The sequence below is a fragment of the Acinonyx jubatus genome, chromosome D2, assembly GCF_027475565.1.
Source record: "Acinonyx jubatus isolate Ajub_Pintada_27869175 chromosome D2, VMU_Ajub_asm_v1.0, whole genome shotgun sequence".
NCBI lineage: Eukaryota > Metazoa > Chordata > Mammalia > Carnivora > Felidae > Acinonyx > Acinonyx jubatus.
In genome coordinates this window covers 50,075,340-50,095,755 of record NC_069393.1, presented here as the reverse complement: position 1 = coordinate 50,095,755, position 20,416 = coordinate 50,075,340, and the positions used below count along the sequence as shown (strand labels likewise).

The following is a 20,416-nucleotide window of genomic DNA, read 5'->3' as shown; positions in this document are numbered from 1 at the left end:
AAATTAGCGTCAGGAGGGAGGCTCAGGTGGGACCTGCCTTACCGAGAACAGTCTCTGATATTTGCAGCTACTGGTCTTCAGCTTCTTGGTGCAGACAGGTCCTCTCTGAAACAGAACTCGCAGTGGTTTTGTAATTTCACACTGACATGGAATTTTGGTCCAACTTTTGAAGAAACTCTTCTATTTATGCATGATGAGTCTTCTGAATCCTAAATCACTGGTACAGGCATTTTTAGAGTGAGAGTTGTATAACTCGTGTAAGTTGGAGTAAAACAGTGCTGAAAAGGGCTGCAAAGGGCTTTCCAATCAGTCATTCAATCAACAAACATTTGTTTAATGCCTACTCTGTGTCCGATACTACCTTAGACCCCAGCAATATAGCAGCAGGGAAAGCGGACATGAGCCCCATCTTCCTGGGGCTTAGAGCCCAGCCGATACCTTCTGCCAACACAGTAGCAGCTTGAATGTGAGTTGACCTAAGTCAGGTGTAAAGCTAGTCACTTGCCTTGGAGCTACTTAAGAAGGCCGATCCCCAGAGAGAACCCACGAGACAAGATTCTGTAATTTCCAGGGTGATGCTATCTCCTGGGCATTTTGCTAAGGAATCAGACCGTTTTACCCAGAGCCATGAACGTGCATAAATTAATCCCTTCCCCGTCGGGAGAGCTGTGGTCAGTCTGAAATGAGGGTTGGTGAACCACTGCCTAGGGGCCAAATTCCGCGCGCCACTGTGTTGGTATGGCCTGCAAACTAAGAATAGTTTTTACATTTTTAAACACTTGCAAAAAATCAAAAGAAGAAGAAGATTTTGTGACACGTGAAAACTATATGAAACTCAGAGTGGCGTGTCCATAGTAGAGTTTTGTTGGCACACGGCTGTGCCCATTCACGTACGCATTGTCTACGGTTGCTTTTGTGCTATGGTGGTAGCGGTGGAGGGTTGCAGAGACTGTCTAGTTTACAAAGCCTAAAATATTGATTGCCTGGCCCTTTAAAGAAAATATTTTCTGGCCTCTCATCTAGAAGACTTTCTGGTGCTGTTACTTCACACTGCATGACCACAGTCACATCCTGAGACGCCGGGAGATACACTAAACCCAAACAGCTGCTTCCCTCTGTGTGACATGAAAAAGAGGGAAAGGTATAAGAGAGAAAGAGAATGGTGCAGGTTCTACTTTTCGTAAGCCACCAACTCGGGTGTGCAAGAAATATCACATTCTTTTCTGTAATGAGACTTCACGTGCTTAATGTGAGAACATGCAGTCTTGGGGCGCCCGAGTGGCTCAGTAGGTGGAGCATCCAACTCTTGATCTCGGCTCAGGTCATGATCCCAGGGTCGTGGGATCGAGCCCCATGTTGGGCTCCACGCTGAGCGTGGAGTCTGCTTAAGATTCTCTCTCTCTTTCTCTGCCCCTGTCCCCAACTCGCACTCTCTCTCTCTCAAAATAAAAAAAAAAAAATACTCAAAGCACACGCAATCTTATTCATTGCTACAAAACCTCCGTGTTTCTGCCTTTTCACCCAAGTTCAATTCAATCCAAGTGAATTCTGGATGTTCTCTCTTGTTTTCCTTCTCTGCTAGCATGGGGAACCTAGAGGGCATCTCCGGTTACCGGCATTCTGGGAACGTCAACGACCCTACTCCGTCTGGCTGCTTTCTGCTGCAGGGTCTTTCTGTCACTTCCGTCGGGTACCTCCAAAGTCAAAGAGTGCTCTGCGATTCCTGAGCCCTTCTTGGGCTTAGAGAAACTTGCCCTCTTCTGTGTTTCTCTGGGGCTGCTGGAAATAAGTTGACCACCTAGCCTTCTCTGGCCCTGGCAGCCCAGGACTCTGAGAAGGGAACCAGGTCTGTGTGACAACGTTCTTGCACTTAATGACATCCTTCCTTTTCACACAGCCAGCTTCTTGGACGGACACTCCCCCAGGCCTGCTCCTGCTCCATGTTCTGTTTCAGGGTTAGGCTCTGAGGCCGGCGGGGAGGAGGGAGGCCCAGGTTTCTGCTTGATAGGCCTTTCAGAAAGGAGCCTATTTGTCTTACCCGGTTCTGTCCCAGCCAGTTCAAGTCAGACCTATCGGCTCTGCTTGATTCAGCAACTTCAGGCTCTGGTTAGGCCAGATGGAAAATCAGTCCTGGAAACACGAAAATGTGAAAAACCAAGGCAGAGAAGGTCATTCACCCCCTCATAAATCTAAACACACTAAGTCCATTGAAGGACTTGCCAGGAAAATGCTATTTTCAGTTTTCTCTGTGGGTTCAATTTATCTTTACTGCTAAGTAGTCAAGTTGAATTAGATCCAGAACCAGATACAATTCGACTCTTTTTCCTTGAAGGGAATTACCCCCACCTTCCTGTCAGGGACCTGGCTATTCCGTCCTAAGGACTGGCATTTCCCAAGTTAGGATTCATAGAAGATCTTCCTTTAAGATACTTGAATTAAGTGCACTTAGGTCTCCCTTTCTCAGATGGATGAGCAGTTGCTTCTTTCCTGCTCTATCTCATTAAGGATGAAAAAGAGTTACTCAGGATTGCGCTTCACATCACTGGGTTTGGCTTTTTGGAATGGCAATTTTTCTGCATCTTATGATCTACGTTGGCCTGAAGCATAGCCTCATCTATCATCCTGACCATTCAAGTTTAGAGTTTTGCAAGACACGTAATAGAAAAATGGAGTGTGAGGAAGGACACGCCTGTCCAGGCAACTTGGGTGGCCAAATTAACCCTCGTGTCAATGAGGCGGTTGGAATGGGGACTGAAATGCCCACACCTCCATAATATTAACACAATTGCGTGGAAAGATAAGACACACAATGCGTTAAAGCGTTCCCCAAGCTTTTATTGGCAAGAATCATAGCTCCCGTCCTACAAAGATATGAGCAAGCAGAAGAGAGCATTCAGGTCTACTTCCCATCTGAATGGCAAAGTGGAAATCTGATTTTCCATATGGAAGTGACCTGTTTCCCCACACTGGTTGCATGAATAAAAACAGCCGTCCTGAGACAGATCCCTTCAGGACAGAGTGACAGGAACCTCTCCTTCAAACCCCCTGTGGTAGTCTTAATATATAATCACAAATTCTTTGATATGCCTCCCTTCAAGAGGTGGGCCCTAGCTCCCCTCCCCTCGAGTCTGAGCTGGACTTAGTAACTCACTTCTAATGAACAGAATGTGGCAGTTGTGACCTGGTGTCACTTGCAAAGATCTGAACATAAAAGGCACGATGGCTTCCTCCTCGCTCTCTCTCTCGGATCGCTCACTCTGGAAGAAGCCAGCCGTCATGTCACGAGTACACTAAAGCAGTCCCATGAAGAGACTCACATGTGGAGGAACTGAGGTCACCTGCCGAGAACCAATAAGCAACTGCGGCCTCTTGCCAGCAGCCAAGTGAGTGAGCCATGCTGGAAGCGGATTCTTCAGCCTCAGTGAAGTCTTCCGACGACAGCCCTGGTCAACATCTTGACCGCAACCCCATGAGAGACCCCGAGCCAGAGCCACTAAGCTGCGCCGTTCGCAAATTCCTCACCCACAGAAGCTGTGAGATCCCAAATGTTTGTTGTTTAAAGCAACTGAGTTTTAGACTAATTTAGTACACAGCAATAGATAATTAACAAAGTTCCCCTTTGAGACCGTCTCATGTGTGGTGGAAATTTTATTAGAAATGTTATTTATGATGCACACTTTTACGTGTACTGGTCGTAAAAAATAACCGATCAGCTTTCAAAAGCAACAGGGCTGATAAAAAGAATTACCATGTTAGTTTAAACCCGAGTTACCTGAACTTGACCAGATATGTTCCCAGATGATTTAGCGGATATACTCAAATGGTCCTCCATGTAGATCACTTGAGTGGACAAAGAGGAAGTGGGGTCCGGGTTTATCAGTTTCACTTTATTGTAATAGCAGAGTTGAGAGGATACTGTGAGAGTTTTACCATATGCCTGTAAACTCTTTGACACCCCTTTTATTGAGAGTACTGTATCTCTGTCCCCTCCCCTGGAATCCAGGCCAACCATAGTGACTTGTTTCTAACCAGAAGGTACAACAGTCCAGCTGAAGTCTCAGGTGACAGCCAGCATCAACGACTGGACACGTGGGCAAAGACACCCCCCCCCCAGTGATTTCCATCCCCTAACCAGCAAATTACTTCCACCTGCCAAGGCACCCCCCAGTTTAAGTCTTCCAACTTGAGGCCCCACCTATCATGGAGCAAATTTCCATGAGCCTAATAAAATGGGTGTTTCATGCCACTAAGGTTTGGGGTAGTTTGTTATGTAGCAATAGTAATCAGAACAGACAGGCAAAATGGTTTTTCTACATCTTTCAAATTAGTTGAGAGCAACCCAGTTTGGAGACAAGAACTAATTAGCCAACTGAGTTGAGGTGCTAACCTTTTTTTTTTTTTATTTTTAAAAAAAATTTTTTTTTCAACATTTATTTATTTTTGGGACAGAGAGAGACAGAGCATGAACGGGGGAAGGGCAGAGAGAGAGGGAGACACAGAATCGGAAACAGGCTCCAGGCTCTGAGCCATCAGCCCAGAGCCTGATGCGGGGCTTGAACTCACGGACCGCGAGATTGTGACCTGGTTGAAGTCGGACGCTTAACCGACTGCGCCACCCAGGCGCCCCTAGGTGCTAACCTTTAAAAGACGTGACTTCAGGGGAAAAATGTAAGGTTCAGTAGGAAGGTGGCAAGGGGAGAGACCACACGGAAAGGCACTGTATGGTTTTTGCTATGGTGTAGATTCTGTTGCAAATTGCAGCTTTCTGAGGAAAACATTGAAGAGCTCATTAGGGAGCATGTGTAGAGATAGAAACCGTGACTGTAAATTTCATCTTTGAGTCTTTTCCCTCACTTTAAAAAAAAATGCGAGTGTGAAAATTTTCAAACACGGAGAAATACTCGTGCATATTCACTACTGCTACCCAGAATTACTCCAAGGTTGACACTTCTAGACATATTTTCTTGGAATCTATTTTGGAATAAGTCAGTGGTTAGACACATTTAGAGCTCCCCGCTCCCACCCAACTCCAATTTATCCCATCTCCAGAGGTAAGTGCTATCCTGAAGTTAGTGTTTCTCCCTTGCTTTTGCCTTTCAGTTATTTTAAGCACAATTAGCTCTGAAAGTTGTCTTACAGTTGCATTTTTGAGAGCTAGTTTTAATAAGATTGTCATTAACAAATAGGTTGATTTGGCTAAGACACTATAGACAAATGTTTGCTCTATCACTAATGGATTAAAAATCCTAGGATACATGCTCTCCATCTAGTGGTAAAAACTGGATAACCGTAGGTGCACATATGTCTGCTGTAGAGGAATGAATGCATATAAAGTGACTTCTAGGGACAGGACACTCTTCTAGTCTCTGTCAGGAATATGAAGATGGACAAAACACAGACTCTGGCCCTCAGGGTGCTCACCATCCATAGAATATTTATCATGTGCTCAACAACCATATAAGGAATATGGAGGCTCAGAGAGGTCAGGTAACTCACTCAAGGTCATACAATGAGTAAGCTGAAGAACAGGGATCTAAACTCTTAGCGGTCTGACTTCCAAGCCTGTTCTTTAAGCTGCAAGGACCTTTAAGGCAAGTACCTGTTCTTTAAACTGCAAACCTTGATAGTAGTTTAAAACATATTTTTTGTATGAAAACAAATAGAGATTTTTTTTTTTATGAAGAATACACATTTTGATGAATTGTAAGGCTTAAAGAAGAGTCTTGAAATAAATTTGGTCCACAACCTCAAAGCTAGAAATTTCTACCTTTATAGGTCCCTGGGAGGAAAAGGTTGAAAAGTTCTGACTAGGGATGGCATTCTAGCGTAGAACAGGAGATGGTTCAGAAAGGGAAAGCAGGACACTTGAAAAGCCACTAGCAGCCATGATATTAAAAATGTTAACACTTGGAGGAGCTGGGCACTGACCAATAAGAACAGGGCACTGACCGATCAAATCAGACACTGAATATAGCAACCAGTTTAGCCATAATGGGCTTACCATCTTCTTTGTGAAAAAAGGCTTATGTGTTCTAGATAAAGGGGAGGATTTAAAGAAAGACAAGTGTTTATTAAACTATCCATTGGAAGTTCCTTTAACATGTCCCAAACCTCTTCTCTTTTTTTTCTCCTGCCTCCATTAACCTCTCAAATTAGAAACCTTTAGGTAACTCTCCACTTAATTTCTCAGACTGGAACCCAATGTTGATTTCTGCTCCTTAACTCCTTGGTTCATGGTCCTACTTTGAGGGAGAGAAAGAGAATAGGAATGCCTAGGGCAAAAAGCCCAGAAGACCCATGTCATTGGGAAGGGAATTTTCTAGATGGAAGAATAGGAGGGCTATGGGCATGGTTTGGGACAAAAAAGGTGGTAATCACATCGTGGATGAGGAGGAGAGCACAAGTTGACAAGGTCAAAGAGATAATCAGAGATCGGGCTATGGAAGCCACCAGCTATGTGGTTTATGTTTTTCCAAGTGCAGTTGGGAGCCATTGGAGGATTTTAGGTAGTAGGGGAGAGGCATGTGATAACATATGATTTGTATTTTCAAAAGGTTACTCTGGCTGCAACAATAAACTCTAGGATGGCAAAACTGGGAGTGGGGAGACCAGAGGCTTTACCGATGCTAGAGGAGCAAGCTGGTGGTAGCTCGGACAGGAGTAATAGTGAACATGGAAACAAGAGGATACATTTGAAATATAATCTGCAGGTAGAAATTATGGGGAGTCACCCGATAGTATTTAGTCCAATTTTTCACATTGCAGGTGAGAAAACTGGGGGGGGGGGCAGGTTCAGGGAAGTAATGTTGAGTCAATAAACCATCTATAAATGTCAGAACCACAACTCTGACATAGGCTCTTCATTTCCAGCCTAAAACACTTCCCATTGTACCACACTACTTTGTGTATCTTTTTTTTAATTTTTATGTATGTATGTATGTATGTATGTATGTATGTATGTATGTATTTTGAGAGAGAGACAGCGAGAGACAGAGCACAAGCAGGGGAGAGGCAGAGAGACAGAGACAGAATCTGAAGCAGGCTGCAGCCTCAGAGTCCAATGTCAGCACAGAGCCCAATGCTGGGTTTGAATCCACAAGCAGCGAGATCATGACCTGAGCCGAAGTTGGACGCTTAACTGACTGAGCCACCCAGGCGCCCCTGGGTATCTTTTTTCATGTGTGCCATGCCTTTATCTCTCTCACTAGATTCCAAATTTCCTGAAAGGAGAGCGGTTGCCTTATACTTGAATGATTAATTCAATTTTTATGTTGCAAAGGCTATCAACAAGCCATATGGTAGCTGAGATGTTGTATGACATAGTTCTACACTTCCAGGATCACTCCATACCAGGCCCAGAGACAGAGCTCCTTGACATGTCTTAAGTTAAAATGAAGTTGAAAAACATACAAGGGTTCCAACCTACATAAAGCAAAATCCCACTGAAATTCAGACCCCAAGAGAACTTCAGGATCTTGTTTGAATTAAGAGAAGGGACAATGCTAGAGGAAACTCACATTAGCTCTTTACACAACATGAAATGTCCCAAATGAAAGTTGCATTCTCTCTTTCCCCGACTCTGAACTTAGGAAGGATTTTACATGGGCTTAGCTGAGGATCAACACACCCTTCCCAAGGCCTGGCAATAGAAATCCTGGTGGAAAGGGTGACGGAATGAGAATTAATCCTGGGGAAACTCTCTTTTCACTTCTGCCTTTAGAAAGGTAAAACAGTGTTGGCTGAGCCTGCGTCTTCAGAGGTGTTTTTATCCAGAGGGGAATTCAGGGCCAGGTGGAAGCCCAGGAGAAAGCAAACCAAGGAGCTGATTTCTCATAATTAGTTCTGGCTTGGGGTTCAGGGTAAAATAAGGGAAAAGGGGGAGAGACTTCAAGTTTACACGTTGTTTGATCTAATCCGATAAGATGAGGGATTAAGGACATCACCAGGAAGAAACCATAACCAGAGAGTAAGTCATAACCAGGAAAAAAAAAACATTCATTTAACTCAACCATATCCTGTGTTATCTCATTTAGGAGACCACCGTTGACAAGTAACAAGAGAAGGGATATGCAGATTCCTCCAGGTAAGGGAACCCTTCCCATCTGTGTGGCTGGCAGAATTGAATGCAGCCATCTGGAAACCCTCTAATAAAAAGATGCCACTTGGTTTCAGAGTGAATGCCAAACACCTGTGTCTATTATTAATCTGAAGTCACTGAAAATTAGCTTTGAATAGCTCAGGTACTAGTGACAAGTGAAAGTAAGACCATTCCCTGTACCTTATATTTATCCTTTCTCTAGGTATGTGCAGTGTTGGGTAAGGCCCTCCTCAGGACAGATCTGTTTCATGTGCTCTTGGCTTCTCATTCTGTGTCCTTCTCCTTCCTTTTCTGGCAAATAATGTCCAATGTTCTCAAAATGTTCCTTTATTTATCGAGTCCATAAATCCTCTGACACTGATTTCATGTGTCTGTTTGGAGGAAAACAATGTGATCGAACTTACTCATGGTGGATGTCTTAATGTGCTAACGCATCCATCCTTCAAATGGGAAGATCTTGGGGCGCCTGGGTGGCGCAGTCGGTTAAGCGTCCGACTTCAGCCAGGTCACGATCTCGCGGTCCCTGAGTTCGAGCCCCGCGTCAGGCTCTGGGCTGATGGCTCAGAGCCTGGAGCCTGTTTCTGATTCTGTGTCTCCCTCTCTCTCTGCCCCTCCCCCGTTCGTGCTCTGTCTCTCTCTGTCCCAAAAATAAATAAACGTTGAAAAAAAAATTAAAAAAAAAAATGAGAAGATCTTAATGGTGGAATGTGGGGGAAACGGGGGCTGTGCCATAGCACTTCTGACATGATCACAGTTGCCCTTCTCACAATTTGTAGTTATATACTTGTATAATTAACTAATTTCTTTCTTTCAATTCGATGACAAGACTCATGCCCATTTGCATTTCTCAGCCCAAAGCACCATGACTGACACAAAGGAGGAGGCTCTTAAATACCTGTGTGAATGAATGAATGAACGAACAAATGAATGAATTGAATTTTGCAATACAGGTGAGACAAACCTTTTTTTCTATATGTGCACAAAAGGGCAAAACTTAAAAAAAAAAAAAAAAAAAATGATGATGATAGAGTCCCAAAAAATGGAGATTCTTATAGGGAGCTGAAAAATTACTAATACTTTGTTTAAAAAGATAACGCTCAGGGGGCGCCTGGGTGGCTCAGTCTGTTGAGCACCTGACTTCGGCCTCGCGTCGGGCTCTGTGCTAACAGCTCGGAGCCTGGAGCCTGCTTCAGATTCTGTGTCTCCCTCTCTCTGCCCCTCCTCCGCTCATGCTCTGTCTCTCTGTGTCTCTCAAAAATGAATAAACATTAAAAAAAATTTTTTAAAGATAACGCTGAGTACAAATTTCTTTAAATCAAAAAAAAAAAAAAAAAAAAGACGAGAACTCATTGAGGCTGGCAGATAAGTGTCAAGGAAGCAAATCCCAATTAGTTAATATCCTGTGCTTGCAGGGCATGACCCCTCAGCTCAGAAAATAAATCGGTGCCAGTCTTTCCTCCCTCCGTCCCCTCTACTCTAATGAGACGAAGGATTTGGAAACAGAACAGCCAGCCCGAATCCCGTGCGTTCAGCTCTCCCGCCGACACCTGCGTCCCCTGCCCCACGCACACCCTCTCTAACTACATGCTTTCTCTTCTCAGGCTTGTCTTAGGGATGAGGTACAGGAATGAAAGGTTGGATGTAAGATTTGCCAGTTTTGCACAGGCTCGGCCCACAATGCAGAGGTGTCCTTGTTCCGCTTGGGCCACCACGAAAATGAGACAAAATAAGTAAAAGTGGCCGGTGTCTGGTGGCACCCAGAACATGCAAGTTTTTCTCTCCTCCTTCCTTCTCGGTTCATAAAACACTTGTAAACCACAGCTGTCCAGCAGGGATCTCTCTTTATCTCCTGGCCTAAAAAGGAGGCTAAAGTGTTTGTAATTAATTAAGCTGGAAGACAGTGAGCTGGGGTTGGAAATGTACACAAGTGGCAGAAAGCTAAGAGACTCTAAGAGGCGATAGGCTGTCGCTCCCCAGAGGGAAGACTTCTTAAAGAGGGTGATTTATCTTTAAAGCATCACTCAGGTGCCTTTTTTAGACTCCTACTGTTGCTATGGAAATCACCCCTGTAAGAATGTGTGCAAATGTGGAATGTGTCGCCAGATGCATAAATAGGGGGGTGCGAGCAAGTGGCAGGCATGTTGACATTTGTCGTCTCCAGCTTTGGACCCGAGGAAAAAGAACTAGAATCCGGTTGGAAGAAGGAAGGAGTGCTGGGCAGTTGACACCACCACAGGTATCCCAGTGCCTGATAGACCCCAAGGGCTTCTAGAATATCTGAGTCTCTATTCCTCAGGCTGACCATTATGTCTGTCGTCTCAACATTTCCACTGATGGCATCTCTTTTCATTGTCAATATCATCCTGATTTAGTTGATAAACCAAATATACACATATAATAAGAGTTCCAGGAATATAATGTCCCCCATACAGAAGAAGAAGCATCGCTGAAGTGATCCCATCAGATCTAGGATTCTTTTTTAGGCACAGGACTTAAGTCATGTATAAAGTTACTTTCCAGATAGAAACCATCTCTTCCTTTCTTTGTACTTCCTTCACTTCCACCACAGCTTCCGTTGATCAGCTGTATCTCCCCTTTGCGTTCCCACCCCCCCCCCCCAAAAAAAACCAGCTGCCTGCTACCGTTTCATAAGAGAGAGTAAAGCTGAATCGAATCATGGATGCTGGAAGTCAGTTCAGCTCACTCATCGGTGAAGCAACTAGATCTTACGTGTGTTACCCTTTCAGATTATATATCTCACATTTGTGCTACGAGAAAAAAATAAATTTCTCCCTATCAGGAACACTTTGAAGGTGCATTAATAATAGTTTCTAGCTATTAGAGACACGTGGGTGGCTCAGTTGGTTGAGCGTCTGACTTCAGCTCAGGCCATGATCTCATGGTTCATGAGCTCGAGCCCCACATCGGGGCTCACTGATGTCAGCACAGAGCCTGCTTCAGATCCTCTATCTCTCTCACTCTCTTTCTCTCTGCCCCTCCTCTGCCTGTGCTCACTCTCTCTCAAAAAATACACAAACACTAAAAAAATAATTTCTAGCGGTGAGAAACTTAAATGAAAAAAGGGTACTGGGGACATTACAGAATCCTTGGGAAAGGCTGGAGAACCACATTGAGAAAATGGAGCTCGTGTAGCCCATCCTTAGCCAAGATCAATGCCAAAGAAGTTGTCCAACACGGACACTGCCGCCATGCTACTGGGCATTGGAGCCCACTGGAGGCCCCAAGGCCAGGGCTGCCCCTACAGACTGGATGTTGCTGTCTTTGCTGCCACCAACAGAGTGGATAATCCATGATCCCTTCTTTGACTAATTAGTTTCAGATTCTCAGCCCAGATACACACATCTCCTGGGTGCTTAGGCTCTAGCTGCACGTAAGGCTAGAAGAGTGACTATCAACCCTTAATAGTTCCCATAGGAGAGCTTTCTGTCTCCCACTAATTTCACAAATATAGGAAAGAAATTTAGATGCTCTGCAGCCAAAAAAAATGTCTGCCATATGGGGAGATGGTGAGTATTAAATCTGAGAATGAATGTTAAGGGCCTCTATATATCATCTTCAGAAATAAAATCTTAAAGTCTATTGAAATCAAGGTCAAATGTTCCAAAATGAAGCCTTAAAGCCGGCTCCCTTAGGTTTTTTGTTTTTGTTTTTTTTTTAAGGGAGATAATTTTCAATTGTCCAAGGGCCTGGCTGTAACGCTAACAGAGGAAAGGGGGAGGAGGAACATAGGATGTTCATTAAAATTCTTGGAGACAGGAAGAGTTCACAGTCCTGGATGGATAAGGGGGCATAGTTGCCAATTTTGCACACTTATCTGCCAGAAATCCCAAGCAATCACGGAGGCAGGGGAATGTAATAAAAGGATGGGAAGGTACTGAGCCAGGAGACACAGAATTCCATGCATAGAGGGAAGATAAGGATGTGGACTATGGCAGTGGACAGGAATGCCAAGGTGAACTTTGGGTCACAGGAATGGTGTCCTCAAGAAATCTTGAACACCTGAGTGCCACATACAACAGGTTGAGGAAAGAGGGGACAAATGGATGATTTGTCACACACACACACACGCACACACACACACACACACACACACACACACACACACAGGGTCATCTAATTGTGGGACAGGTCAGCTGTCAGGAAGAGAAAATTTGCCAATATGTCACGCTGGCCTCAAGTGATAGAAACCCAATACTACTTAGCTCAGGCAGAAGAGAATTTATTGGAAGGATAAGGGGGTGCCTCATATAACTGCCAACACAAGAGGGAAGGAGCTGTTGGGCCCAAGAATCAAATGTCTCCAGGACCCTGGGTCTGTCCATCTCTCATCACTGCCTTGAATGGAAGACCAGCATCTCTGGCTTGGTGGAGGATAGGATTGCTCACAGGGCTAAGGTCCTGACCCACGGTTTCCACCCCCAGAAGAGAGACGACGCTCTTTTAGCTCCAACTTTGTAGAAATACTCAAATGAGCCTGGCTCACCCATGCCAGGTGGACCCATTTAAGTTTCATTTGCCTTCAAAGGGCAATTGATAGTTGTGAGCAAACTGCTAACATTTATTTTAAGTTTATTTATTTATTTTGAGAGAGACAGAGCATGAGTGGGGGGAGAGCAGCTACAGAGGGAGAGAGAGAATCCCAAGCAGGCTCTGGGCTGCCAGCACAGAGCCTGATGTGGGGCTTGAACCCATGAAGCCGTGAGATCATGACCTGAGCCGAAACCAAGAGTTGGATGCTTAACCGACTGAGCCACCCAGGTGCCCCAACAAACTACTAACATTTTTACCCACCCCTGTGGATAGGAAGGTGGGGCCCTGATCTGTCCATTGTAGGTTTATTTCCCCTGGATCTGACAGGTATGTAGGGAAGTGGGCCATGTAACACAGGACTGCTGGGGCCCCATCCCCATGAGTCAGGGCTGTTCTCAGCGAAGGGAGAATCTCTGTAAGCCCCAGTCGGTGGCCGGTACATCTGAGAATGTGGATGAGAATCTCAGCAGTCTTTTCCGGGGAGGAAACATGTAGGCAGAGCAAAGGCCTCATAATTGTGGTGATGCTTAGGGTGGTCAGGTGCTTGTTCCAGCGCTCAGCTGATTATCCCGCCTTGCACATGGTCCTCCCTGATGCTGTGGCTATCTCCTTGGTTTTACAAGGAGCGGCTTGGCATTGGCTAATACAAAGCGAGTTCATTGTTCCTACCCACTGCCTACTCCTCCAGTACCTAAGGCCACACAGGGCACATTGGAAAAGTAAAAAAAAAAAACAAAACAGTGACTAGCCAGTCTGTCATTATGTTCCTCCCCGAGAGATTCTTGACCGAACTGACTTAATCACACAGTTGTTTTGATGTTTTACAAACAGAGCCATCGTTTGCAGTCTGCAAGAAAGTCAGTGTGCATTTACCAGGCTGATGTTAGCGCCGTCTCCCAGCCTGACCTGGCCTTGCTAAAACAAAACCCTACAGAGAACATTGCCAACATTATACATGTATTTCTTAGTGCTGGTAAGATTTTCACAGTGACTTTCTAAACAGAACTGGATAATTGGAGAAGGACAGGCGATCCTGAGAAAGTGTAGTCAAGTTTATCCTTAACTGCTCATGGGAGCTGAGATGGGCATCTGCAGGCCAAGTTATATGTGCTAGCAAACATTTCGTATGGAGTGATGTTTTAGGCTGATCCATGTTCCAGCCAGCTCTCTGTACTGAGTCATGGTCCACCAGCCTTCTCCTATGGAAAACTAAAGCCACACAGTGGATTCAACTGTCATTTGTTACTAGAAAATGCCTCAGGTTCATCCTCTCCCATTTCTACTTTCACTCAAGTCTCTGACTTTTGGACACATTCTTATTTTAAAAAATTAACGCTCTGTCCTTTTAGGGATATATGTCAACATGTCAACTGCCTTGTCACATTCTTTGCTAATGCAAAGAATGTCATGGAATTTAAAAAGTTGAAGCAAGGAACTGCATTTTGAAATGAATGCCACGTGAGCAGTAAACTAGAGAACCAGGACCTTCTAGTGAAGAGAATGAAAGCAGAACACTGGCGGAGAGCATTTAAATCCTCCTTACGGTTCCAATCTTCCTCACCTTCTCCCAGCCTCCCAGGCCAACTGGAACAAAGGTGGTGTCGTATTCCCCCTGGTGGGTGGCGGGGAAGGGGGCGTGTTCACTGCCTGTTGGCGCACTTTCAGTGCAAGCACCAAACTTTCACACTTCCCATCCCCATCCCGACAAAGCACGCATCTCAGAATCATTTTCCTGCCACCGACTTCCCCCGTGTGCATGAGAGAAAATCAGATAGCACACGAGAGTCTAAACACCATGCTTCCCCATCAGCTTCCTGGCACTCACTGTCCTGTTCGGGCTGAGGGATTTCCTGTTTGCAAACCAGATGTGATGGCCATCTCTTAGTCTGTATTCTTAAGTTTAGTTTTCACCCGATATTATCGATAAATTCAGAGTGTAGGCCTATGAATGCAAGCACATTCCATGCGTGTGTCCTTGCTCCGGATTCCTTTTCCACGTCGACAATAATGGCTAAAGTTAAGAAGCTATTCACATTGGACATTTTTACATCAGAAGCAGCACACAAATGTCTCTCCGAGCCCTGCATTTCAGAACAGTTAGCAGCAGCATGTAGAAAAGTATCCAAGAAGCGATTTCATTTCCATGGCAGCCAGGACCCAGACGCCAAAGCTTTATAGATTAAAATCAATGCCTGAATTGCATTCAGAAAGCCTGAATTGCCTGTCAGCCTTCAGGACCAGCAACGCAATGTGATAAATGAGGTGAAGAGCCTCATCCAGGCAAGGGAGTGCGTGCCGCATTAGTGAGCACTTCTGTGTCGTTTTCAAAGCAAATACCAAATGGAATGAATTACTGGGAAACAGCAAATGAATGTCAAGAATTTGAGATGCAGGGGTTGTAATTTACTAATTACTGGGAAAAGATGAACACAAAGTCAATGTGTGAAAGAATGGGGTGGGGGAAGGGTGGAGCACAAGAGACAAAGAAAGTGAACAGCACACATAGGAGGCTCCTATTTTCTGTCCCGGTAAAAAGAGATGGATTTTCCAGGCACAGATACCTAGTTCAGCCCCCGGCTTGGTCATTGCCAGTCTGTGTCATAAACTGCAATGAGTGTTAAATAAGATAAATATATAAACACCTAGACCGCACCTGGCACATAGTAGGCAGACAGGAAATGTTACATCTCTCTTTCCCCAGCCCCTACTCTTTTCCTTTTTCATTTAGCACAGGAATCACAGCACTGAGACGTGACTGATTTTGCTCAATGATTCAGGGTTAGAGAGTGAGCCTCAAAGCCTCCCATACCAGATCATCAACACTGGAAGACAGGAAGGCACTGATGCAAGGGTAAAGCATGGAGAAATTCACAGAGAAGCATTCACAAAGAGTGGGTTGACGTTAAAATTGCATGAATACTACGACTTTTGATGCTGTCTTCTGCCTGTTGGTGCAAATCTGTCCAAGGGCAAAATAACGACGCACAGTTTCATTCTCCAGTGGCCTTACCTTTCTTCTGTGACATTAATGCATTCTCCGAGCCCAGGGGGGGCTAGGCATGTCATTCCAATCAGCCAGGTGCTCCTAAAAGGTCTGTAGCTTTCAGCAACCAACATAGGGACTCCCTGGGGTCTCTTCTCTGCCATAAGGGATAGGAAGGATGCCATCTAAAGAGGAACCATAAAGTAATTGAGTATGACCTGGAATGGGAGGCAAGAGATACAGATGCCTATCCTGGCTCACTTACCACCCAGATATGGAAAACAGTGGGCTCAGACGAGAGTATCATTTCCCAAACTATTTCACTAGTTCTTTAAGACACTATGACAGAAAGAGCTTGCTTTTCTTCAATACCCACTGCTCCCTTGTTGGCAATAGTACTCTTAATTTTTAGCTGGGACTCTGGCGGCTCAGAATGTAGAGACATTTCCCAGCCTTCCTTGCATTTTTGCCACATGGTAAAGTTCTGGCCAATGAGCCAGAAGAGTAGACAGTGTGCACAACTTCTTGGAAGTGTCACTGGAAAGAAGAGTGTGTGTCCTTCTCCTGCCCTTCCTTCTTCTTGATGGTGTTTCTGTGTTTGTGGTGGCTGAAACTGGAGCAGCCGTCTTGGACTCTGATGTGAAAACCATGTGCTGAGCAGAGTGCAACAAGATGACCAAAGGCAACTGGGTCTCTGACATTGCTAGGAGCCATGCAACCCTAGACTATTAAGACCTCTTTTACGTGGAAGAGAAAAAGTCACTGCCAGTTGGGATTTTCTATTCATAGAAACTGAACCTAATCTTAACTAACAGAAATGTTAAGAGATATTCTCCCAAGAAAGGGTCTTTGGGCAAATAAAGTCTGGAAATTCTGTACATTATAGATCCTTCCTAGAGACTTGCAAGTGCACTCTAGCACATTACAGGTTGTAAGAAGGCCTTTATAAAGAACCGTAATATCTTGTGAATGTCTCTCATGGGGCTAGTGTTCTATAGACCCTTGCAGCTTGGAGCATGGTCCACACACCAGCAGCAGCAGCAGCAGCCAGGAGTTTGTTACAAATGCAGAATTGCAGGCAACATTGGACCTACTGAGTTAGAATCTTTTTTTTAAATATTTATTTATTTATTTTGAGAGAAAGATCGAGCATCAGCAAGCAGGGGGAGGGGCAGAGAGAGGGAGACAGAGAATCCCAAGCAGGCTCCATGCTGTCAGCACAGAGCCCAGTGTGGCCTTGAACTCACGAACCTTGAGATCGTGACCTGAACCGAAATCAAGACTTGGACGCTCAACCGACTGAGCCACCCAGACACCCCAAGAATCTTCGTTTTTACCAAGATTCCCAGATAATCTATCTGCATATTAAAGTTTAAGAAGCACCGCTACAATGATCACAGTGTGGAAAATGGTCTGTGATCCTAGATTCTGGTACAAAAGTAGGCACGTATTGTCAGGGGATATGTCTGGAGCCCCAGGAGCAAATGAGCAAGCCTGGGTGATTCTCACCGCCACAAATTGGTCCTGAGCTCTGCAGGCCTGAGGCTACCACTATCAACCCTATGAATCCTCTGGACAATTTCAGCCCGAAGCCTCGAGTATTTGCAAGGCCAAGCCTTTTTGATTGACACTGAAGAGCCAAGAGTCTGCGGCAGACATCCTCTTCCTCTGCTCCCAGCTGCCTCTACTTCTGCTGGGACTGCTGGGCCCCCTCTTCAGTCAACCAGTGCTTTTCTCCACGAGTCATACCTAGATCTATAGGAAAGACAGAAGCGACCTCCAGCCCACCCAAGGGTACCTGCCAGGGCCCACTCAAACGGCTGGGGGACAGAGCATCTATCAGTCCTTTTCAATCACGCACAAGTTCACACATGGGCGCATAGTCTAGCCAATCGAGATATCAGCTGAATTAAGTTATATTGTTTGTGAAACAGAAATCAACTGGATCAATCCCATTTGCTTCCTGCTTTGTGGTTTATCTCGTGATAGTATGTTAGAGGCTGTGCTAGGCAGTGGTAAAGATCTTGTTCTCTGGAGCCGGGCTTCCTGGGTTTGGATCCAGGTTCACCACGTGCTAGCTGCATGATCTTTAGTCAAGTTACTTAACCTTAACCTCAACAAGCCTCGGTTTCCTCATCTGCAAAATGGCATCTACGTCATAATAATAGGTACCTGTGCCAGGAAGTACATATGCATCTTTAACATACATTATTTCTTTTGATATTCAAAACAAGCCTACGATGGCAGTATAACTCATTCTCATTTTACAAGTCAGTGGGTGGAGCTTCAAAGAGCTTCAGAAAATTGCTAAGTTCTCATAGCTGGTAAGTCAAATCCACTTCCCAGATTTGTTGTGAGGATTACATAATGACTAAATGTAAAACACCTGGACTTGTTCCTGGTCTATAGGAAGCACTATAAAAAAAATGAAAAAATTTAAAAAAGCAGGGCTCCCGGGTGGCTCAGTCGGTTAAATGTCTGACTTCAGCTCAGGTCATGATCTCACAGTTCATGAGTTCAAGCCCCACGTCGGGCTCTGTGCTGATAGCCCAGAGCCTGGAGCCTGCTTTGGATTCTGTGTCTCCCTCTGTCTGCCCCTCCCCTGCTCGCACTCTGTCTCTCTCTCTCAAAAATAAACATTAAAAAATTTTTTTTAATTAAAAATACATATATTTACATAAGTAATAAGTTATAATTTGGGGGCTTAAAAACTAAATCATGAGACTAAAAATCTAAAAATGAGGAAAGAAATCTAAACATTGTATGAGTTGACATAAAGTATTTCAGCCCTGTTTCTCTCATGGGGTATTAGCTAGACCAATGATTGTCAGTTTCATTGAAACAGAACAGATCACTTGAGCAAGCACCCATTTAGTACATGTCTACTGAATGTCAAGGTAGGAGGTCTGTGCTGGGCACAGTGGGAAATGCAGTGATGTAATACATGAGGCTCTTACTCTGTGACTCCGTAGAAGAGAAGGACATTTGCATAAATATATTCACTAAAAGACAAATGTTGAAAACGCTATAGTATGTTCTGTGAAAGCAGAAAAGCACATCATCGTAATAATGTGTACCTGTCCCAGGAAGTACATATGCACCTTTAATATACATTATTTCTTTTGATATTCAAAACAAGCCTGCGATGGCAGTATAACTCATTCTCATTTTACAAGTCAGTGGGTGGAGCTTCAAAGACCTTCAGAAAATTGCTAAGTTCTCATACCTAGTAAGTCAAAGACCAGGATTCGAATTCAGGTCCGACTGATCGTCCTTGCTATCACGCTAGACCGTGAAGAATAACAAACCCTTCACAAGGACGGTGACCTTTCAGCTGGGCCTTGAAAGACGAGTTGGGTTTTCAGGCAGAGTTGCAAGTTGAAGGAGAGAGGGTTGTGGTGAGCAGAAGAGGGTCCGGGCCCCATGCAGAGGCGGGCAAAGCTGGCAGGAGAGGAGACCGGGGCAGGCGGAGGTAAAAGAATTGTGAGACACAAAGATGGGAAGGTTGACAGCTGTGACATGGCACAGGATCCTGAGTTAGAGACTGAGGAGCTTAGACTGCATTCATTGGACCAGTGTTAACAACTCAGCTACTTACGGGGCCTCAGAGAAGAGGAAGGAGTGTCTGTGGGGGATGGGCCCCAGAGGGCAGAGCCAGAGGGAAGAGGGGCGCTGAGGTGCAAGGCAGCAAGCACACAGGCTCCATTTAAAGGCATTCAAACCTTAAAACTCCAAACCAAACAAAATAACCCGTGTACTTGCAAAGCCAAACAAGCCTGAAGCGAGCCTGGCCTTCCAACGACCAGTTTGCAATGGCTGGTCAGCGGTGGTAAACCCCCGCAGAAGGGGTGTGAAACCGGAGTCAGGGAGACCAATCAGGACGCTGTGTGTGGAGGATGATGAGGGACAGAATTAAGACATTGGCAGTGGGGCAGAGTCTGACGCATGGTTAAGAAATTTAAAAACCCTCCTATAGATTGCTAAACAGCTGGATTTTACATCTGGCCATATCACTTCCTTAATTATCACTTGCAGTGGGGGAAAGAGGCACATGAACTAAGCATTATCCATAGGTCTGCTTCTGAAGCTTCTAAAATTCAAATGGGTGAAATTACTTTCTGTAATGCTGGTGATTTAACTGCGCACAGCCTTGCAGCCTGCAAGGGTGGGGGCTGGGGGAGAGGAGAGAGGATGGTTAAATAAAAATAGTTCTATTTTTGGCATGCTTTAATGACAATCTCCTCTTCGAACTATTTTTCGTGCAATGCCTTTTCTGTTCGGTGTCATTGAAAGGGTTTTTAATTCCAAAGAGAGGCTGTGGCACAGGATGTTAATCAATGAAATTCTGGCATGCTTTTCTATGAATGTGGCTCGTTATTTATATTTACCGCTGACAGAGATGAGCGCTTAAGCCCAGGCAATATTATCATTCAAGCCTGGTTAATAAAGGAAGAAACAAATGCTGTAGGAAATTCATCCTGATGCTGGAGGGAGGGAGAAGGACCTATTTTAGGTCTCTGGGATATTTCATTGTCCCCAAGGCCTTCCCTGTGAGTCACAGGACAGACATTTGAGGCAGAGAAGGCAGAATAGCACAGTCATCTGGACTGAAAAAATAAGTTTTGGCTGAAAGGCCGGATAATGGTATTTATGTATTCCTTGCTTGCGGGTTTCTGCAACGCTTTCTGTTATGTATGCACGGGGTGCAGCCGGCAATGCCCGAGTTTTTGTTCCTCTGAATTCCTGTCGGTGGACACTGCCAGGATTTAGGGTGGGGTCAGCCC

General features: G+C 44.9%; 1 long non-coding RNA gene across 1 annotated transcript in view; it reads right to left on the bottom strand.

The window, feature by feature from the left end:
• The window catches only part of LOC128312612 (uncharacterized), a 115,864-nt gene that overhangs the window by 78,293 nt on the left and 17,155 nt on the right, over positions 1-20,416 (bottom strand). Inside the window, exon 3 of the long non-coding RNA XR_008292104.1 lies at positions 15,660-15,817. This is a non-coding gene — a long non-coding RNA (uncharacterized LOC128312612). The remainder of the gene's footprint in view (positions 1-15,659; positions 15,818-20,416) is intronic.